This window comes from Bactrocera dorsalis, chromosome 6 (genome assembly GCF_023373825.1).
Source record: "Bactrocera dorsalis isolate Fly_Bdor chromosome 6, ASM2337382v1, whole genome shotgun sequence".
NCBI lineage: Eukaryota > Metazoa > Arthropoda > Insecta > Diptera > Tephritidae > Bactrocera > Bactrocera dorsalis.
Window position 1 is genome coordinate 26,462,183 of NC_064308.1, and position 24,813 is coordinate 26,486,995.

Consider the following 24,813-nt stretch of genomic DNA (forward strand, 5'->3'; position numbering starts at 1 on the left):
TCCTTAAGTTCAAATTCTATCACATATATTTTTTTGTTATTATAAACCTTATTTTTAATGACATTTGACTATAATTTTCATTATTATTTTCCTCTTTATTTACATTTTCTTCTCTTCTTCGCATAAGTCAGTTAATTTTCCTTTTGTTGTTCTAATTTTCCTGCCAAAAGACATCTGCTCATACATATGTACATATGTACGTTCGTTGAGTTCCGTTGTAGAGCGGTGTAGTTCGTTTAGTTTTCTTATAAGGCGGTGAATGTCACCTAATAATAATTTTATTTTCGAACTTGCGCTTTTTTGAAGCTAAGATTTGTGACTTCTCTATTCATTAACATTCTCTGCTAATGCAGAGACTCCTGAAAGGAAACAGGCGGAGAAAATGAGTTGATTGAAGTTTCTTAAGTAAATAATATTTAATTTAGATACATACATATGTGAATAAAAACAAAATTTATTTTGATAACGCTGATATTTCTACAGTACTTTTCGTCGGTTTCTTGCCTTGATTTGGGCCAGCGGTCTACAGTGAATGAATTAAACTCAACTTTGAGCTAATTGCGAAAAACTGAGTACGAAGCAAGCAAATTTTTCACGGAATGAGTACAAGTGTGATTACTGCTGAGATTATGAGAGAGAGAGTTTTGGCTTTTGAGCTGCTCAGCTAGTATAAAGCAAATATTCACAAGTGTTTGGTTATGAGTTACAATACTTATGAATCTTTGTTTAAATTGTACTAACAATTATGAATCCGAAACACTTGTGAGTATACGAAGAAGCTCAATTAAATTTTGCGCAAGCCACTTGAGCCATTTGGGCCGTAACGCTATGAACCAAAGGCTAGAAAATCCTTTTGAAATATTAAGAGTTATTATTATATTATACAACAAGAAGTTTGTAACTAGTTCCAATAGAGACTACATATAATGAAAAAAACGGTATTTTCATATTTGGAATTTATTTTCTTTAATATAAAAAAAATCACATACACATTCACGTTATGACGTACAATATAACAGTTTATTTTATAAAATAAGTTTTAAATTATTTTAAATCAAAATTTAATCAAAATTAAAAATAAAAATAAAAATCACGTCTGTTCAATGGTATACAAATTAAATGAACTATTAACATCTTCCCTTCTTTACAGTTGTAGACACCGCTTACGCCGTTATAGCCGAGTTAACAACAGCGCCATTGTAGTTCTTGCTTTTCACTGTTTGGCGCCAATTGCAGATTCCAAGGGAAGCTACTGAACCACTGATAAGGTTCAATCAGTTTGTTGACGGTGGGCTTTAATCTTTCACTCAATAAGCTCTATATAATCTTATACGCGATGATGAGGAAGCTTATCCAACGGTAGTTGGCGCAGGCTGTGGAATCTCCCTTTTTGAGAATTGGGCAGAGCACAGTTAAATTTCAATCTTTGGTCGTGCTTTTGTCCGGACATATTCTATAAAGAAGCTCTGCATGTTCCTATTCAACATCTCTTGGTGTTATTCTTTCACTGACATTCACCAGGTTGGAGAAGTATTCCCTCCATAATTTCAGTATGCTCTGGGCATCGGTCAATAAATCACCTCTGGGGTTTCTACAAGGGTATTCACCAGTCTTGAAACCTTCTGTTTGTCGCCGAATTTTCTCGTAAATTTTTCGGGTAATACCCCTGTCGGCCTGCTAGTAAGCATCCATTTCGGCCTCTTTCTTCTTTTGTCTGCAAATGCGTCTCCCTTTCCTTTTCAACTGTCGGTATCTATCTCATTCCGTACGTGTTGTGTTTGATTGTAACGTTGCGAGGTAGGCAGTCTGCTTTCTCTCCACTGCGACACGGTACTCCTTATGGTGTCTGCTGTTCTGTTGCCTTTTCCACAAACCAATGATTGCGGTTGTACGTAAGAAGCTTGAAGTGTTTGAGTTGCATTGAATTCCAAGGAAAATATATGTTCAGATGCCACACTACTTGCAGGTATAGTTCATATTTTACGCGCAAATTTTGATGTGCGTGGAAAGTTAGTTTTATTTTGCTTCCTCCATTGATTTGTGTTAAAGTCATTTTCAATTTGTTTTATTTCTGTAGAATAGCGGCCTGTCTCATCTTAGATACTTTCCTTCGCACCCGTGTTTGAAATATTTGGAAAAACGAAGTTGAGATCATCTGCATATGGAAACGTATTTGATGTTGAAATAATAGGTGAAGAAGTTCGGGATGATGGAGTTTGGGGAGACTCATTGTGTTAGGACTTGTAAAACTGTATATTGCCTGATATCTCTTTAATGCAGAAATGCGTCACAGCTTCAATATAAATATCTCTCATAGCTCTTGTTGGAGAATATGAGAATAGTGCTACTTTGTGGCTTAAATTAGCAAATTAGTTGATATATACGTATGTATGTTGATATATTATGTTTAAAGCTAACTGTTTAGGATTGCACTAAACACTCAAATTAAACGCGTAAGACGTATATGTCTATCCGAAATAAAACCACGATTCACTTTCAATATAAATTTATTTTCTGTATTTGGTACTCTCCAAGTACCATCTAATGCATTTGACAACTAACTATTCTATGCTTAACCCAAGCTTATATAGAAAAATAACATGTAAGCGAACTGGCGAAAATAAGAATGTTGTTATTGCATACGGAACAATGGTCTGACCAAAGAACAGTATAATCGTATGATGTGCCAAGCTAAAACGCATCACCTGATTATCGTGCGTCTAGTTGTTGTTGTATACTGCACAATGGTCTGACCCAAACAACGGTAGAAATGCTAAAACGAAAATGAGTCAGCTGATCATGATGATGCCAGATTGGGCAGTGTGTACCTTAATAATGGTGATGCCAAATTGCACAGTATAAATCTTATATTAAAGTTAGTGAACTTATTATTAATCGTTAACACTGACTATTGCTGGAACCTCTTCGCATATCGTTTTTAGTCAAAAATTTTAAAGGAGTACAAAACATATTGACATAAAATTACACTCCTGTAATTTGTCTTCTTGGCTTACATTTTTCATAACCAGTACAAAACATATTGACATAAAATTACACTCCTGTAATTTGTCTTCTTGGCTTACATTTTTCATAACCACTTCGTGGCCAGCAATTACGACGCATCAAATTACTTATTTGTTTGCTCTTAAACTTCCAAAGTACTTCCATCGTTTTTTTCAGCAAATACTCCAAAATTAACTTTTACCTCGTTTCTGCATTAATTGATAACTACTATTACAATGTACTCTATTATCCTATTTTGATCAGCCATGATTTATTTAACCCTTTGCACTCTGCACGTTTCATCTCCATTTTACAGTAGAAACAAACATTTATAAACCCTTGTATAACTTATTATAATTTTAGAACTAAGTAACGTTATTTCATTGTTATTGCTAATTCCCAAGATTCTTCTTCTTCTTTACTGGCGTAGACACCGCTTACGCGATTATAGCCGAGTCAACAACAGCGCGCCAGTCGTTTCTTCTCTTCGCTACGTGGCGCCAATTGGATATTCCAAGCGAAGCCAGGTCCTTCTCCACTTGGTCCTTCCAACGGAGTGGAGGTCTTCCTCTTCCTCTGCTTCCCCCGGCGGGTACAGCGTCGAATACTTTCAGAGCTGGAGTGTTTTCGTCCATTCGGACAACATGACCTAGCCAGCGTAGCCGCTGTCTTTTAATTCGCTGAACTATGTCAATGTCGCCGTATATCTCGTACAGCTCATCGTTCCATCGAATGCGATATTCGCCGTGGCCAACGCGCAAAGGACCATAAATCTTTCGCAGAATTTTTCTCTCGAAAACTCGCAACGTCGACTCATCCGCTGTTGACATCGTCCAAGCCTCTGCACCATATAGCAGGACGCGAATTATGAGAGACTTATAGAGTTTGGTTTTTGTCTGTCGAGAGAGGACTTTGCTTCTCAATTGCCTACTCAGTCCGAAGTAGCACCTGTTGGCAAGAGTTATCCTGCGTTGGATTTCTAGGCTGACATTGTTGGTGGTGTTTACGCTGGTTCCAAGATAGACGAAATTATCTACAACTTCAAAGTTATGACTGTCAACAGTGACGTGAGTGCCAAGTCGCGAGTGCGACGACTGTTTGTTTGATGACAGGAGATTATATTTACTAAAACAGCTTTCACCAAACAATTTACTCAGAAAGAAATAATAACTTTTCTGATTTTCTCACTCGTTATATCTTTATACTGCTCAAAGCTCGGCTGTGAAAATCTTCTTTCCAAATTTAGATTTGTTTATTTATCAACATAAATTACACTATACAGTGCGTAATATGTTCGCATATCGGCCTTTATTCTGCAAGTTCCCTTTAGCGCTCTTTTCAAATGGTCCCGCGAAGTACTCTGGCCGTCGTAAGCATATGTACAGCTGTGTTCACGAAAATAGTAGTGCCGGTGGCTACTAACTATTTAACAGTCAAATGACATGATAAGAAAAATATTCGATTAGAAAGTTATAAAATACCTATTTTTAATTAATGTATGATATATTTACAGTTTTATCTACCATAAATTTTTTTAAGTTTACATACAGTTATTAAATTAAAATAAAATTGAAAAATTATGCTGTTCAAGAAAATAGTAGTGGCTATTAAAAAATACGATAAAACTAAGAACATGAAAGTAACAGTAAATATTTCATATTTAATATGTTTCCTAAGGTCTAATATTTTGTTGTAAATCCGTTGTTTATAACAGCTAGGCATCGGCGTGGCATGGAATCAATAAGGTCCTTACAACGCTTCACAGAGATTTGAGCCCATGCTTCCTTAAACACTTGCCAAAGCTGTGTGTTTTTCGATGGTTTTGCTATTGCTACACTTCTCTTGACATCGCCTCATAAGTTTTCGATAGGGTTTAGGTGCGAAGATTGTGCTGGCCATGGTATCAAATAGATGTTTTCAGATGCAGACCACTGATTAGCTAGTTTGCTCGTATGTTTAGGATCATTATCCTGCTGAAATGTCCATTTTAACGACATTTTCCAATTAGAATACGGTAGCATTACATCTTTCAATGTATTAATGTACACTGCTTGTTCCATAATGCCACTGATCAAAGAGATTGGACCATCGCCAGCGCATACGACAAACAAGCCCACACCATAGTGTTTAGCCCACCATATTGAACAGTCTTTGTGATGTACCTTGGGTGGTATTCTGTGTTTGGGGGACAACGAACGCACTGCCTGGAGCCTATACCACCAAAAAAAAACAATTTTTATCTCATCCGTAAATAAAATGTTGTGCTACTTTTGGACGGGCCAATACATATGGTCTTTCGCAATCTTTTATTCTTGCATTGACGTGCTTCTTCGTCAAAAGGGGTACTTTTCTCGGACTCCTTGCATGTAAATTAGCTTCTATTAGCCTTCGGCTAACTGTGACAGCACTGACCAGTAGATTCAATTCATTTTTAATTATTTTTGACGACGCCTAAGGCTTTGCTCTGCTGTATCGCACAATTCGTCGGTCCTCCAGAAATGTAGTCTTGCGCTTACCACCACGAGTTTCCGGCTTAATAGTATGATGAATAGCATTAAATATCATCGGAGCAGTGCATCCAATCATTTCTTCGATTTATTTATATGTTTTGCCCTGATCTCTCAAGTTACCAATTAACTTTCGCTTTTTGATTGAGCAATGCTTTTTTCAAGCCACTAAACAATAAATAAAGAGCTGTTTCAACAAATTTATATCACACAATTACTATATTATTTTAATACACTTTCTGATGTCAGTTAAAATTAAAAATAAAAATTTTTTAAATTTTTTTCAACTATTCCCGTCAAGCACTACTATTTTAATGAACAAGAGATTTTTGGTGCAAATTTTGAAATATATCATAAAGATAGCAAATCAAAATAAAAATAACGGCATTTTGGTGTTTTTTTGTTAACAATATTCTGTTCTACGAAAGTATTGTAGAAATGTTAAATTTGCAAGATAGAACATGTCAGCAATAAGATTGGAGTGTTATATGCTGTCGCACTACTATTTTCGTGAACACAACTGTACATCTCTTGTTTTTGCCTGACATAAAACCCGTCGACATTTCTTGTGTATATCTCTTAGCAAATTTACGATATTTTGATGTGATTTATTTTGATATTTTATAAGAATTTCAGGGAATCATTTTACAACCTAAGCTCTGCAATTAACTATGAGCTACTCAACTCATCTATTGGTATGCTCAAACAATTGTATAGAGAGAAGAAAGTCAACCCATGTGGAAGCGATAAGTGATTGTAAGACATACTCACACTCACTTTCACGCAAGCAAGCCACGTAATTGTGAGAATATAATATTTTGTAAGAACAAGTATGAGGGAACAATGGGGGTAATCCATGAATTTGAGTGTATTATCATACGCCAAGTATTCCTTGCAGATCACTGATGTGGGCTTCACAGCAGAATGCAAGCAGTTTTTTCTGAGAGAAAAAAACTGAGAGAAAGTTAGATTCCTCCTGCTGTATATAGCCGACTATGTGTGATACACATATAATATTAAAAGGGGGAAATGCAAACCAATATATTTTAGGTAATACAATATTAAGAATGACAAATGAAAAGCTATGTATTGTATTTTTCATTACAAAAATGTTATTAGTTAAGTATAAAGAATACAATATCAATAAAAATTTTGTAATTTACTTGTACTTAGGGTCTTCCACATTTTGTTTCATGAACTCAGTAAACTGTATTTTATGCTTAATTCAATTAATGTACTTGCACATGTATTTTAATATACTTAGTTAAGCAGTCTTATACCATGTTCAGACCGACACTTAATAACAAGATTTCGGCTGTTGAGTAGTTTATTCCACTAATCTTATAAATTTAACAAGATTTCGCCATCCAAAAATGACAGTTGTTAATCTCGTCTCCGAGGTGATTTGAATCTAATCCACGCAAAAACTCTCTGTACGACTCTAATTTAGCAACATCGACTTGGCAGCTGGAGAAATCTATTGCATTATTATAGCTGATTTAGACACTAAAAAGATGAAAAGTGTAAACCAACAAATGAATTAAATGCAATGAATATGAACTCACCTGCAAAGCGACTTCCTAAATAAACAAGAAAAAACGTTAACTTCGGCTGCAACGAAGCTAATATACCCTTCACAGGTGCATTTCTTTTAGGAACTATGTGTCCAGTTTATATGGAAGCTATGTGCTATAGTAATCCGATCTGAACAATTTTGTCGGAGATTATGTTATTTCTTTAAGCAGTATTCCATGTCAAATGAAGATACCACGTCAAATGCGAAAATTTCTATAAACAATAACTCATACCAAATTTCGTGAAGATATATCGTCGAATGAGGAAATTTCCCATGCAAGCATTTGATTCCGATCGTTCAGTTTGTATGGCAGCTATATGTTATAGTGGTTCGATATCGGCCGTTCCGACAAATGAGCAGCTTGAAGAGAAAATGACGTTTACAAAATTTCAAAACGATATGTTAATAACTGAGGGACTAGTTCGTATATAAGTATACAGACGGGCATGGCTAAATCGACTCAGCTCAACATACTGATCATTTATATATGTAACTAGCTGACCCCGCAGCCGTTTTCCTGCGTGAAATTATATGTTTTGAAATGAAAAGAAAGTTGAATTTATATTGTGTTGAAAATCATTTATTTGCGATTTTTCTAATTTTTTTTTTTAACGTAGCGCAGCTTGATGAACAAAATTTTTTTGGTTTCTTTTCTGGTGCGTAAATGTTCAGAGAAGATGGGTTTCGAAATCGTGAACACGCCACGCATACATATCTGGCCGTGTGAAAAACGCATTTCCAAATTTATCCCACACTCTTCTAGCTACTATCCTTCTGTCCTGTTGATTGTCATTTCAAATGCAATTTACCTGGAAACTGAATAGGTTTGAACTGAAATGGCAAATCGTTGGAACTCAAAAGAATTCGTAGAATCAAGCATTCTGCCCCCCTGTAGTCGATAGCTGCGTCACAATCAGTCGGGTTCCATTGCACAGTTTCGGCGGATGAAGATTGCGAAACATAATAATGACAGGTTCAACTTTGAGACGCAAATGATGCTGCGGCATACCAAGCCTCTTCAAAGAATTTAGAAATTCCACTGGATAATTCACGACTTCGTGTCATTGTCAAGACGATCGGAATTTGCCCATTTCCAATCCGTAGCGAATACGATGTAAAATCTCATCGGCAATGTAATTTTTTTCGTATCCCGTAAGTGACGCGAATTTGAAGGCTGATATGTCGAAATGACCATCGCGAAAAGTGTGCGAACTTCAGTAGCATGCGAAGTAGCTATCGAATCGTCCATCGTTTGATTACATTTATTATCATGTTCCAGCAATTGTAATTGCTTGCATGCTTCTCAAAATGTTACACACACTCTACCATTCACAGTGAGCATTGACTCAAATGAAATTGAACCACGTACATTTATCAATAGCAACCGAAGGTATTAGCAATCGTCGTTTTTCGGGTGGATTATGTAAATTCGTCCTAAGGAATTAGTTGAGAACACACCTGGATGACAATATATTGGTTGGCCTTGCTTTCTGCGTAGCTATTTCTTTGGCGATGCATTCCATGCATAATATCAAGGCATTGACAAATTGAGCAATGTTCTCACAAACGAATCACTGACGCAATTTGAGAAAAAACTCGTCAATGTCAATGTTAATGTTGTTGGAAGTGTTTCCGCTGGCTGTACTGTATTCTCTGGGTTGAAAAACACTCTTTAGCCATTCTCCAAATGAACTGCGAAATGCACAACAGTCGGAAAAGTCGATTTCACCAAACTGCAATATCCATCATTGGCATGGGTTTTGAATGTGAATTAGACAATAGTGGCGAATATGGTACGATCCATATGTTGTCGACTTCGATATTCACTACTCTAAGTTGAATGGTAAATGTCCTGCCATTGCCGTCTGATGAGCTACGACGATAGAGTGGATCTCCATCATTTCCAGTTTGCGTTTCCGAAAGAAAAGCACGTGGATAGTGTTTCGTGCATTTATTGCAAGTGGGATTGTGGTGCCCGCAAGGTCCATGCACCATATTGGTATGGTAATGGATCTTTCTCTGCATGAGGAATTTCCGCAGAAATGATTTCATCAATTTGATCTGGTGTAACTACCATCCACCATTCAAAGAAAAATGTGTGCGTGGGGCAAACCTCTTTTTTGCAACTCAACAGAGTACATCCAGCATCTGACTGCACCATACTTGTATATACAGTATATTATCGTGATGATCGCTTGCTGATTGACAGCGATCCATAATTCCACACATATGTCATCGCATCCTGGGAGTCTCATGTAGTTCGTTTGTCTTGGGCTGCCATACGTTGATGGCAAAAAGAGCGCCGACCGATATTAGCGCGATGTCTTCGTTGCTTCGTAACAACTTTCAATCTGTAATTGTTCACTTCGTTTGAAACACACATAAAGTTTTCACTGAATAATTTTCAATAATTTTTCCGGAATAAAAAAGTAAGCGACCGAAATTGAACGATTCAAATAATTTACAAATCAAAATATTGAAAAACAAAACAAAAAAGAACTGTATGAAAAGTTACTTTTTGGAAATTTCCAATTTTTCGACGTTTCCTTATGAAAAATAAATGATTTTTTTTATATCTAACCCTTTCCAGATCCACAGCGAACAACTTCTGATTTCATGAAGATTGGTTCCGCCGTTCTCGAGCGTTAGCGTTACTAACAAACAAACAATCATTTTTACTTACATATGTACATATGTATGTATGTATGTATATACAAAATAAAACGTTTGTATGGGAAAAAGAAAAGGGCTGTTTTAAGGGGCTTTCCGGCAACTTTCGTAATTTTTTCTTACATAAGAACCTTCTCCTTATAATAACAAATACAACAAAAAAAAAATCAGCCAAATCGGTTCAGCCGTTTATGAGTGATGACCTTACAAAGAAAGTGGCATTGATTTTTATATATATAGATTTAATACAACAAATATTTATGTCAACAACCTTCATTGCAACAATGTAGTTGTTAAAGTTCAATAACTTATAAGTTGACACAACAAATATTTATTTCACCATAACAACATTCATTGACACATAGTTGTTGTTAAAATTGAATAACATAAAAAATCATCCGCTGCAACTCCCAGAATCGATCGACATTATTGCTGATCAATAAATAGTAATATCAACAACAATAATCAACCTCAATGTATTGCAAATTCTGCTGACCATTCAACATCTGCTAAACTCTGCCGTTAAGAACGCCGACGCCGCTGCCGTTGAACCATAGCTAGCTTAGGATATTTTTAAGATTCTATGTTTCAGTTTCTTTCCAAAACTCAATAAAGTAAAAACTTAACTGGCGCCCGAGCAGGGACAAACGAGGATAAAAACTTAAAAGTTGAACTTCAAATCAAATCGGTGGATTGCAAGTCTTGTCAGGTAAGCCCGCAGGACACCCCCTACATTTGTGTAATCTGCAGGATCCCTAGTAGGAAGCAAACGGGACAAAATCCGTGTTACCAGGAGGAACGACTACATCAAATTTTCTAATGTAAGTTAGAATTTAAGTAATTTTGAAACATAAGTGAATTAAGAAAATAAATTTTGATATTTGAAATTGAAAAGAAAAGAAATAAATAAAGTAAGCCAGAAATTATACCTGAAATGTTGAAAATTTATGGGAAAATATTAAGTTTAATTGAAAATAAAAATTATATTTGAGAATTTTAAATTTTATACAAAAAATTGATATTAAACTTCAAAACATAATTATTAAGAAGAAAACCAAAATTTTATATAAATATTTCATAAAATTATTGAACCTAAGTGAAAGTGAAATTAACTAATTGAATTTGTGAAATTTAAGTGCATATAACATTACAAATAATTAAAAGGGCGAAAAGCGATAAAAAAATAATAACTCCTACTTTTGAAAACAATTAACTTAACGAAGTTTTGTACGCAAAAGTAGTATAATTTAACCCAATTCTGCGATTCCTACCCAAAGGACCCTCCAGGATAAAAGGGTAAAACCAGCTACTGGTTTTCAAAAACAATAATAATAAATTAAAATAATGATATTTATTGATTAAGGATAATCAGAAATAAACGTATGGTAGTAAAAATACTCCGATTAAGTTAATAATATAAAACTAAATTTTGAAAAAAAACGGATGGCTAATCCAAACAATTCAATTAGACCTTCAATAATTGATATTGAAGAAAATCCCCACCAACGACAAAGACAGATACAAAGAAAAGCGACGTTTCAAAACAACAGAAACCTAGCGATTTAACAAATATCATTCGGCTAGTGTTATATGTATGAACAATTACCGATTTTATTACAACAAACTCAAAATCAAACATTTGATTTTACTAATGAAGAGTGTCAAGAAATTGACCAAGAGCACCTAGGTAATTTAGGAGAATTAGACAAAGTGCCCGACATAGTAAAAAGTCTAAGAGAATTTTTCGGTGACCCAGCCGAGTTTGGCTCATGGAAAAAAGTGTAGACAGAATTTTAAGAACATACGAACACACATGTTGGTACGGCAAAGTACTTTGGTATTTTGCATACTATTCGCAATAAAATAACTGGTAACGCAGACACTGCGTTAGAATCGTACAACGTACCTTTAAATTGGAATGCCATCTCCAAATGCCTTACGCTTCACTATGCAGACAAAAGGGACTTGGGTACATTAGAGTATCAAATGACCACCATAGCGCAAGGTGCTAACCAGTCTGTTGAAGAATTCCATTAGGCCGTCTATAAACATTTATCGTTGATCCTTAATAAGATAGGCTGTATGAAATTAGGCAGGGAATCAGAACAATTAATGACCAAGCTGTACAGGGATAAGGATCTTGATACATTTATTCGCGGATTACGTGGAGACCTTTCACGTCTTCTCGGCATGAAAGAGCCTGCTGATTTACCAACTGCATTGCATTTATGTTTGAAGTTGGAAAATCAAACATACCGTACCAATCATGCGTCAAATAGAGGACAACAAAACATATTTAGAAACCCAAAAGACCAATGTTAGTACCACGCCAGGTTCCGACTACTCACTTTTCATATTTTCAAGCTAGACCACTTCTTCCACCTAGAATGAGCACACTGCAAAACCCAACTATGAATCCCAGACAATCAAATAATTTTTTTGAACAACCACAACAAAAGACATATTTTACTAATGTATGTAGGTAACCAATTCGCTCAGAACCATAACGTACAACGACCATTACACCAACCATCTCGTCCTATGGTTGCCAAACCACAACCACGACCAGAACCGATGGACATTGACAGAAGTATCCAAACTCAGCAGATTAACTACATGAACCGACCACAATTTGATTTAGGTAAAAGACCACTTACCAACAAACAGGTACAGAAAAACCAGTACCAACTATGACTGGTTATCAGCAAACTATCTCAGAACAAGAAGAACAGACAGATTACGATAAAACACTTAGCGACTATACAGAAGTTATTGAAAGTCACTACAGAACAGCAATCCGATTCTATTTATCTTAATTTTTTAGAATAACTGACTCCTCACTTCCGTACTTCGAATGTAAGGTGAGGAGCGGACAAATGCTTAAACTACTGATTGACACCGGACCCAATAGAAATTATATTCAACCGAAACTTGTACAGAATCCACTACAGAATGAAGCCCCATTTAATGCAGTATACGTAAGAGGTAACATAAAAATAACCCATTACAAAATGATAATTTGTTTAATGATCCAAAATCAATAGTTAAGTTCTTTTTATTACCCAAATTCAGAACATTTAACGAAAAATTAGGAAATGACAGTTTGAAGGAACTAGGTGCAATTATTGACACCAAAAGAAGTAAATTGTTCCTTAGAAACGGCATGAGTATTCCCATCAGAGAGAAAAAATTTGAATCAGTAAATGCAATTATACCCATATTGGATCATCTTACAAATTGTCAAAGAAAAGAATTAAACCGTTTGTTAAAAAAATACCCAAATGTCTTTGCAAAACCCGATGGCAAACTGACCTATACCACTAACGTTAAAGCCGAAATACGCGCAAGTACAGACACACCAGTATACTCAAAATTCTATCAGTACCGCATGGCTTTGAAAGACGAAGTTAACAAGCAAATTAAAGAACTTTTAGATAACAATATAATACGACCTTCCCGATCACCCTACAATTCACGTGTATGGATTGTCCCCAAAAAATCAGATGCATCAAATACAAAAAAATACAGAATAGTAATTGACTATAGAAAACTAAACAGTGTCACAATAGCGGACAGATCCCTATACCAGACATTAACGGAGTACTTGCAGATTTAGGCAACAATAAAATATTTTTTTTGTGTTAGACCTCAAGAGTGGGTTCCATCAGATCCTCATGTTGGACAGTGACATAGAAAAAACTGCGTTCTCCGTGAATAACGGAAAGTACGAATACACTAGACTTCCCTTTGGGTTGAAAAATGCCCCCTCAATATTCCAACACCCCCTTGATGATATACTAAGGGATCACATAGGTAATATTTGTTATATTTGCATTGACGATATTATTGTCTTTAGTAAAGATGAAGAAACTCATTACAAAAATCTGACCTTATACTCAAAACTGTAAATGCAGCTAATATTAAATGCCAACTAGACAAATGCGAGTTTTTCAAAAATAAAGTAGAATTTTTAGGATTTGTTATCTCAGACAAAGGAATAGAAACGAATCCGGCAAAAGTAGAAGCCATAGCCAACTATCCATGCCCAAAAACTCTTAAAGAACTGAGATCATTCCTTGGATTATCCGGATACTATAGAAGGTTTATAATGGGCTATGCTGCCATAGCTAAACCACTAACAACACTACTTAGGGGAGAGGACGGACGCATATAAAAGAGGGTTTCATCTAGGAAAATAATACATTTAGATAATGAGGCCAAGAAAGCGTTTGAGCAGCTAAAAAATGCGTTAATATCTGATGACGTAATACTGCAATAGCCCGATTTCAATAAAGAATTTACATTAACCCCAGATGCCTCTGATCATGCAATAGGAGCAGTACTCTCTCAATCTGACTGACCAATTGCATTTGTATCGAGAACTCTATCAAAAACTGAAGAAGGCTTTGAAACAGCGAAAAAGAAATGTTACCCATATGTTGGGCAGTAAAGACTTTTAAAGGTTATTTTTATGGTGGTTCCAAAGTAAAAAATTACACAGATCACGAACCACTTACACATGATTGTAATTGGAAAGGTGGAATAGCGATTAAAAGATAGAAGTCTTACCTGGATGAGTACAATAAGGAATTACTCTAAAAACCAGGAAAAGAAAATATTGTAGTCGATGCATGTCTCGAGTACCAAAACAATATGAAATTAATTCAATAACAGAAACCCAACACAGTGCTCAAAGCTCTTCTCATAATTTTATTCCCAGCATTGAGGTACCGATAAACGCTTTTAAAAACCAAATTTTTATTTACAAAGAACATCCTCCTGACTACAAGTTTACCATTTCATTCCCTACATTCCAATGACACACTGTTTTTCAACCAACATATTCTGATGATGATCTAATGAAAATATTGAGAAAGTACTTAAACCCTTCAGTAATAAATGGAATCTACACGACTGAAGACATAATGGGACAGATTCAAAGACTGTATCCAGAACATTTTGGGTCCTTTAAAATCAGATTTACTCAAATGAAGGTAGAAGACATACACACAATAATTATTACAGAGGAGAATTGTTCATAAAAGTAACATCAAAAATGTCTAGTTTGTAATCTGAAGGTGAATAAAATTTAAATGTCTAACTAAAAAAAAAAAAATGTATATCTAACCTTTTATAATTTACTGTTCCAGGATAATTTTACTCTTATTGCGGTTGCCAATGGCAAAGGCAAATCTCGACATTACAAACTACATATATGGACGCACATACCATTACCATCTATAAAAGAAAAGGGAAGTTACAAACGTCATCCATAAAATTAATCCACTTAATAGATTTTCAGAAAACAGAAATTGATCTTCTAAAAATTCGTGAACATACCATCAAAGATCTTAAAACAAGTTATCTCTTCCATACTCTAACTCACGAAATAGTACAATCACTCACTGCATTAAATACACTCACTTTGCAAGACCTAGATCAATAAATTGGATTGGATCAGCCTGGAAATATGTTGCAGGAAATCCAAATCATGATGACCTATTAATAATACAAAATAATCTCAATGGCCGTAATACAAACAATAACAACCAGATCATTATAAATAAACAACTACAGAATAGAATTAATGAATTAACTACAATTTCAAATATGTTAAAAAATACAATAAAGAAAGACAATTTGTTTAATAATGAAATAGCAACAAGTTTCCAAAATCAAGTAAGTAAATAAAAGAAGAAATAATAAATGTCAAATATGCAACTCAATGGGCAAAACAAAATACAATAAATACTTTACTTTTAAACGAAATAGAATTACAAGAAGTCCAAAAAATATTTCAAAAAAATAATATAACAACTCTATAAGTCGAAGAAATGTTAGAGTTCGCTGAAGTATCTTACATAATAAAACAGCTATAGTTCACATTGTAAAAATTCCAGAATTAGAAGCAACCAATTATCAAAATCTATTAATTAAACCAGTTGTAAAAAATAAACTAATAGTTCACTTAGAAACAGATGAAATATTTTTGTCCGAAAATTCTATGTTAAAAGTACCAAAAAACTGTAAAATATCCAACAATATAAAAATTTGTAAACAAGGAACAACCATTAACTTAAGAGAATCAGAATGTATTTCTAAATTAGTTGAGGGCAAAGAATCGCTGTGTGATTTCAGTAATGCAGACCATATCCCGGAAATCGAAGAGATTGACAACAGCCTAATCCTACTTAACAACTTTAACGGCAGTCTAATACAAAATAATATAACCCATCATCTGAAAGGAACATATCTCGTACATTATTGGAATGAGAACATAACCATAAATAATAAAGAATTCAGCAACAAGGAGAAAACTATATTGAAACCAAATGACCCCAATCATTGGAATCCCTACACGCACTTAACATAAAAAATAGGACACAATTAGACCAAATAAATACAGATTCCATTCCTCCTCGAACCGTGTAGCTATAATTTTTCTATCGATCATTATTATAGCAATAGTTGTAATACAAAAATTTTGTATAAAACCAAAGGAAAACCTAATCCTACAAATTGGAAAAGTTCCGACACAAATCATGAATGAAACGTACAATTTTCCTAGATCTGTACAACCACAATTTTATAACATACCATACTTTTAAAGCTACTTGAGGACAAGTAGGAAATTGAGGAGGGAGAGTTAATACAACAAATATTTATTTCAACAACATTCATTGGAACAATGTTGTTGTTATAGTTGAATAACATAAACAAACATCCGCTGCAACTCCTAGAATCGATCGACATTATTGCTGATCAATAAATAGTAAAATCAACAACAATAATCAACCTCAATGTATTGTAAATTCTGCTGACCATTCAACATCCGCTAAACTCTGCCGCTAAGAACGCCGACGTCGCTGCCGTTGATCCACAGCTAGCTTAGGATATTTTTTAGATTCTATGTTTCAGTTTCTTTCCAAAACTCAATAAAGTAAAAACTTAACTTATATATACTTTATAATGTGTCCGACGCTTCCTTCTGGGTCTTACAGACTTCATGGCAAACTTAATATATCCTGTTCAGGGTATAAAAATATAATACGTCCATCATTTTCATTAACTGCACACTCAACCTAAACTGAAAAATACAGTGAAACTCATTTAAACATTATAATTTTGCATTAAGTGCTTACGAAATAAGTAGTATCCAGAGGTCTACCAACCGCCTCACGCCTTACGAAATCTTCCTTTTTGGAGTTGTAGCACTGTGGATTCCAATTCGAATAATACTGCCTCTCATCTCGAATGGACTGGAATACAAACGTCAATTAATTTTAAACTATCCACTTAATATTTATTTCACACTAACATGATGAGCAGAGCAGATATTTATATGCACGAAAAAAATTGAAACAAGCGCTTATAATTGGACCAAAAAAAACCCTAAATATGCATTCCAATATACAAATTGGCTAAATGAGTCTTATAGCCTTGATAGACGACGCCGTTAAACCTGATTAACTGCACACTTACTTTATAGGTGACAGGCACCAGCGATGCGAGTTAGCGAACAGCTGATTAGCATATTAACAAAATTTTCAATTTGATAAAACAAAAATGGATAGAAGACAAGCATTGCGATTGTTAGCCGCACAGATGGTGCTAAACCACAATTTGTTAAACAACAGTATAAATCCATTACTATTAAAACTGCTTCAAAAGAAATTAAATTGATGAATGAATTGACAAAAACGATACTGGAAACTAGTACCAAAGTGGCGTCTTCAGAAATAAGGGAAAGAAGCGCCTGGAAATTTGTAAGTTTAATATATTGTATATTGAATATTAATATTTCATACCCCCGCACTTATATATGTTATTAATAAAAGGACCGCAATGGCACTTTTTGGGAGTACGATGTCAAAAAGATGGATGACATCCGATTTAAAGAAAACTTTCGTGTAAATAAAGAAGCTTATCACAAATTATGTGAAACGGTTAAGGAAATCGTAAAGTCCAACAACAATATGCGACTTTGCATTCCACTTCAGAAAAGAGTGGCTATTGCGTTGTATGCGTTAGGTTCAGCGGAATACAGAACTGTAGCAAGTTTATTTGGCGTAGGACGCACCACAGTTGGGGAAATAATTGTGGATTTTTGCAAAGCCCCAAGCACAGAAAAAGTAGAGCGAAATGTACAAGGTTTTGCACACCTTGGTTTTCCGCAATGTTTTGGAGCAATAGATGGCTGCCACATTGAGGTTCAGCCGAAAAAGAAAGATGCGATCGATTATTATAATAAGAGGTGGTATTCTGTTGTTCTGCTGGTAAGTTGCGACTATACGTAAATTTCATATACTTATTGGAAGTATTTATATAAATCCTTTCACTATTTTATAGATCAAAATTTACATACTTATGTATATAAATGTTGGGCCAACTGGAAAAAATAACGATTTTTAAATTTTTGAAGGTAGTTCATTAAAGAAATTTCATGAAACCGCTGATATTTTTGCTCAGAGCATCAAAATGATTGGAGATGTTAACGTCCCCGTATTACTTATTGGCGATTCAGCCTTTCGATTGTCGCGTTACATGATGAAGCCTTTTCCGTACTCACCAAATCAACCAGTGCACTATAGGTCAAATGAATGGTTTTTGAGGCAAAAAATCAATTTTTAAAGTGTACTATTTCAAAAAAAAGGATAATGGCATTTTGTAATAAACATTTTGAAATACCCAAAAATACAAAAATTAGAGTCAGGTGGCAACTCATGTCTTAAAGCCAAGCTATCAAAGTTGTAGTTTTTTTTGGTTTGTTTTGTTTTCTGACATTCACCTTTATAGTGCCTAACATTTAATCCATTGTTTAACAAAATATTATAATTGTATATAATTTTTATAAAATGGAAAATATTAATTCAGGTATTTAAAGAAAATATTATTAATAAGTTTCATAAAAATGTTGTTGTTGTAAATTTTTTGTTGCATCAAACTGTGTCGTATTTACTGTGGAGTTTTGGTTATTGACCTCGTGTTTCTTGGAGTAGTACTTTGTTTATTGGGACGTATTTGTTGAACAATATATATGTGGAAAAAGGTAATGATGTGTACTTTCATGTGGTTGTAATTTCAACTGCAGCCAACTGCAGCCCAACTGCTCTAAATTATTTATATTTTCCTTTTAAGATTGCGTAAAAATAAAAAATAAATAAAAATTAACAATTTTTGTGCAAATGCAAAAGGAGCATGCACGAAAAGACTCGAGAGAACACAATATATCTGATGTTTTTAACAGAGCCATGGATTCTTCTGACCCATTCTTATCCAGTATTTGTTTAAAGAACCGTCATTCAGCAAAAAAAAATTTGCAACTTCCAAGAGAAGTTATTTCTCTTTCAAAGATTCCAGATGTTCCTGAATATCAATTGCCGACTACGTCAAATGTCATCGCAAATGAAATTTTTTCTGATTTCGAATGGGAGGCAGAGGATCTATCTCTTTTTAATATAGAGTTAGAAGTTGATGAAACAGCGGACAATTTTGAAGTAAGAGTTATTTATAATATACCAACTTTTATAAAATTTAATGTTCTCTTTTTAGTGGAATTAAATCTTGATGGCATTGGAAGCACAAATTAATTTGTAAGCCGATCACTAGCAAAAGAAGACTTATTTAATTTCATGGTTTTATGTTAATAATTTTATTAGTAAATAAATGTTATTTCTAGCAGAATGCTCCATTATCCAAGGACCGTGTTTTCTATTAACTCTCCCATTGCTAATCTTACTTTTCCGGTCAATGCAAGTGGGCATTATAATAATTTTAACGTGGTAAACAATATAGTTACTAGCAGTGGGCGTGGTTAGGGCGGATCGACTTGAGATTTTTATCGAAGAGTAAGATGCCCATCGTAGTCACCTGTACTAAATTTTGAAGCTCTAGCTGCTTCCTGTGATTTCTTGCCTCAAAAACCATTCGTTTGACCCATAGTGCAGTGTTAGAACAAACATTTAACTATCGTTTATCCAAATGTCGCAGAGTTATAGAGAATGCTTTCGGTCAACTAAAAGCCCGATTTAGAAAAAATTACAGAGGTTTACCGGTAGCTCCAAAAAACGTTAACGTTATTATACATGCATGCTGTATTTTGCACAATTTTCTAAAAATTGAAAATGATGAAATTCCTTCCTCGTGGATCCAAGATGCTGCAGAAATAATTACAGAAATTCAACCACATCACACTACAAGAGCTGGGGAAAATGATGTAACAGCATCGGCTATTAGAAATGCAATAGCTCTGAGTTTTCGTGAGTATAGATGTATAGAGACGAGTAATTACAAACATCTATTTTTTAAAGAGATCATTTTTTATTTAAATTAATTTTTTGTTACATTACATAAGGTTTTAAGACTAGAAAATAACAAAACATTTCATTAAATAATGGTTTAGGACTAGAAAAAACGATAAAATTATTTAATTTCATTTCAATTTTTTGGGATAACAAAACATTTCAAACTAGAAAAGAACGATAAAATTATTTTAAACTTAAAGTTTCTCTGCGATTTTCTCCATAAGGGTTAAAAATCTTTCGGACAAATTATTGTGCTGTCAAACAGTCTGAATTATTTCCTCTGAAACGTGCTTTGTTTCATCCGCAACCCTTTCCAATATGTCAGTTTGTTTATTTAAAACCTGTAACAACTCGGCGCTAAAATTACGTTTTCTTGTTGCAGATGAAGGTGATGGTGACGGCAACGAAGGTGGCAGCGGACATGATGGCGATGGCAACGGAAGTGATAATGATGGGTCGGACGGCGGCAACAATTGGGTTAATGTTGAATTCTAAAAAAATTAACTTTATAAATCACATGCATTTTATATAAAAAAAATAAATTCGTTTTTTGACCTCGGAATATGTTTCTATGTACAAAGCCGAATTAACGGCAGTACACCCTACTATGCGATTCACAGCATTATAATGCCTCCAAGGCGAGGGACTACCACCAGAAGGGCCAATTTTGGGTTTCTCCTCTCTGAAAGTAGAGTAATTAATGTGTTAAAAGAAGAAATGTGATTATTGAAAAAACTCACCTGTATTTCTTTGTCATGTTTTTCACTTTGCAGTGGATTTCTTCGGCGGTGTATTTTTGAGCCATTTCCTGCGAAATCTCATTGTATATTTGAGCATTTCGCTTTGCACGCCGGAGGTCGTGGTAACGTGCCTCCCACTTTTCCAGCAGCTTCAACTCATCCTTTAAAGTCCACCCTGAACGCTTTTTTCTGCCAGCCAGCTGAAATTAAAACAAAGATAATAATTTTCGTTTACAAGGCAATGCAAAATGCTGAAATTACTTACTTTTTATCTTTATCGTCGCTTTTCAAAATAACTTTGTTTACATTTAAACTTAAAACGGCTGTCAATGTTCTTATTTTTTATTCACAATAGAATACAGCTGTCAATTATTAACAATGTTGCCAACGAAAATCACACAAACTCTCTAAAATTTTGAGTTTTATGTTTGGATTCAGCAACGGAGTTAGCTGTGGTAACTCCTGAATTAATCCCGAAAAATGCAGTTAATCCGGTTTAACGCTTCCGTCTGTCAGGACTATTAGCCGCCTACCCCAAACCACACCTACACACATCGCTAACACGCTACACTCACCTCGACATCACCACAATTCACATCAATACAACCCACATGTGAGACCATTTCACACCCACACAATCACATACACAACACACTCACTTACACCGAGCGGGATACCAGCCAACAAAAGGGATCGTCCCCCCTGCACAGCAGTTCAGTTTGAATTAACTATCGAACCCGTATATCGTCATTTTCAATCGCCGTCCTGCTACGCCTCCTTCGTGATCAAAGCATTTGCGTGTCAGCATAAAGCTTGTGAACCATTTTCTTTTCAAATCCGATGGATATACGAGTATGTGTAATCCTTACTTAGTGATTAAAACATTTGCTTGTCAGAATAAAGCTTGTAAACCATTTACTTTGTGATTAAAGTATTTGTCGTATGTACTCGTTAGCTTTCTGAAATAATACCAAAGCAAAGAATTAATATAACCCTGAGCGTTTCTACTCCAAACAAGGTGAAAGTTCAAAGTGAGTGGTAAGTGCACGTGTGCAATATTCATGTTCTTCGAGCCTCAAAGAAAGGCACTATTGAGAAAAAACTGTATAATAAATCCAAACAAGCAAGTGAAATAGATTGCGGTGACCATAAAAGGAAAAACATAATATACACACCGACATATGTATGTTAAGCATAAAGTGCAGTTCCAATAAAGTATCAATAATGAACCGCTTTAAAAACGGGCCAACAGAGCAGTTACCAAAACATATATAAATAAAATATATATATTCACAAATGAAGTGATAAAAATATTATACAGTTTAAAGATTGTGTTGCAAAAGCCGAAAGTGAAAAGAAAAAAAAATCCCTCCAAAAACCGGGCGCGAAAAATAAAGGTTGCACAAATATAAAAACGGGGGTGTTTAATGATAGTCCAATAATCGGGCGCGAAAACTACAAAAAATTAATTTAAACAAAATGAACAAAATTGAATAATAAATAATAAATAAAAAAAAGGATAGGAAACCAACATCGGCAACAACACAACAAGAAGCAGATCGGAAAAAAGCGGAGAGGAAACGGATCAGACGCATCGGCATATCCCCCCATCTTCATTGTAGTAACAGCTCTTAACCCCTTGAAGCACAAAGAAAGTTGTATCGACTCCAATTCTTATTTCAAAAATATATATGTATGTTGGTTAACGTTTACAGTACATATCCATAAAAACTGTATTCAAGTCCGTTAACATTTTAAGAGAACGGTTGCTGCCAAACTGTTCCAACTTACGGTTAATTTCCGGGAAACCGAAAAACAGGTTGGTACGAGTACACTATATATGTACATACCTCCAAGTATAATATAGGTATGAACAGTATGTACTATAATATATAATTATATATATACTGGCATATACATACATATCTAAGAAAAAAGGCCCTATTTACGCTTACCCTTGTGTATCCAAACACACAAATTACAAAAAAAAAATTGAAGTATACCCTTGACCACATTTTCCGGCGATTATCGATTATTTTACGAGAAAACTCTATTCTCGAGTAGAACCGGAATCGATTTTACCATCCCTACTGGCCGCCGTCGCGTGCACATTAAAACCTCCGCACAATAACCACCACAAAAAAAATGATTTTTTTTCCATGTAATTTATATGGAAAACAGAAAATTTGAAATAGCCACCTCTTAATATTAATACTAAGAGCTCATCTTTTGAGTGACTTTTTTTTACACATTTTCGAAAGTTTTGAGCTTGTTTTTCAGTTGAAAAAAATAGTTCGCCTCAGAATGGCACACCCTAATGTACATACATATGTATGTATGTTTGAAAATAGATATGTATATTTAATTGTATTTCGGCTTTGCTAATAAGTATGCATGTTCAATGATATTTGAACATATAAGTAACAACAAAAGTTGGAAAACAACATACACACATACATATGTATGTATAAATAATAAATATCAATTTCTACAAAATTACACAAATTCCCATGAGTACTTAGAGTGCATACCTGCATCTCACCAATTTTCTTTTTCCGTACTGTAAAATCATATACATACATACGGCGTACAATTTGCCTATGACGGTATTTCCTACATTTAAATTAAAACTATTTTAAATTTTCGGGAACTCATTTCAAAATTTAAAAAACACACCGGATCGGTAATTGGAATTACAAATATTTTAATTTATTAACAAAACAAAAAAAGAATATACGGTCAAATCAAAAAAAAAAATAAAATAAAAGACAAAAAAAGCACATACGAGTACATACGTATTGGTATTTTTAATTGTTCTCACATACATAAGTATATTCAAAAACCAAATCAGCAAAGCAAGCAGGATTACAAACAAACAAATAAAATAATTTTTAGCATCTTACGTATGCACATAAACACGCACATATTGTGCAAACCCATATACAAAGGTCATCAACCTTTTTTTTCTTTTGGCATTATCGCTCGTATACGCAAGTATTTACTAACGAGCACGAAACATTAAATAAAATAAAAAACAAAAACAAGAACAAACTAGTAGCTAAATACATAAGCACCGGGAATAAGTAAAACGAAATAGGCGTTCGTTATTTGATACATTGCGTATACAACAAAAAAAAACTTTTTATCTTAATGATTTCACGCGTACTTATTATTATCAGAAGTACACTGAGAGAATTTTTTTCTCATATTTTCAATTTTTTCATATTATCTAAATGAACGGAGATTCTAAGGAATCTATCTCAATACAATATCTAAAAGTACAAAAAATCATTTCTGAAGAAAAGAGCCCATGTACACCTGCAGAAGCCACACTCTCAAAGCAAGGTGTTACAAAGCAAAACAAGTTGAAAGGTATTTCATATACTAAATTTATTTCTGAGAGTGACAGTCTAATTCGATACTGCAAACGATTTTCATCTTCACCGGTTCAAGACAATTCTGAATCGGTATTAGAAATCAATAAAGAAAATCTATGCAATTTCTGGACACGTCTCCAAGCTGCATATGATGCAATCGTAGAATCTGACAAATCAGATCTACCGGAAAATTTAAAATCCTCTACTTACGCCAAATATGAAAACTGCTTAGACCAGTACGAAGAAACTAAAGTAGAGCTGCCACAAATTCAAAGCCAAGAGGCGAGTTCAGGCACTCACCTTAAAGTGTCAGCATACGATACAGAAATATTTCACGGAGGTTATGAACAATGGCCGTCCTTCCGAGACATGTTTACGGCCGTGTACTTAAATCATCCTAAATTATCAGATACAAAACCAAAGGTCAAGCAGGCGTAATAGTCAAACAGTTCGCATTAAATGATTACAATTTCAATTTGGCTTGGGAAGCTCTAAAAGAATGATACGAGAATGAAAGAATATTGGTGGACAAACTAGTGACAATATTAATGAATTCACCAAAAATTCAGAAAAAACAAGTGAAGAATTCGTAAAACTTCAATTCACTGTTTCAAATTGTTTGTCGGTTCTATCGAC

At 34.4% G+C, this 24,813-nt stretch overlaps 1 protein-coding gene across 4 annotated transcripts in view; it reads right to left on the reverse strand.

Annotated features, from left to right (window-relative positions):
• The window catches only part of LOC105224248 (synaptotagmin-7), a 566,903-nt gene that overhangs the window by 135,418 nt on the left and 406,672 nt on the right, over positions 1-24,813 (reverse strand). Inside the window, exons 7-10 of one of the 4 annotated variants that reach the window (XM_049460403.1) lie at positions 21,464-21,759; positions 16,899-17,015; positions 16,710-16,838; positions 29-359 (exon numbers count right to left, since the gene is read on the reverse strand). The gene's annotated coding sequence lies outside the window, so the exon portion shown is untranslated. Of the gene's footprint in view, positions 360-16,709; positions 16,844-16,898; positions 17,016-21,463; positions 21,760-24,813 lie in introns of those variants that run through there. The other 3 variants (XM_049460401.1, XM_049460404.1, XM_049460406.1) reach the window with 3 other exon arrangements.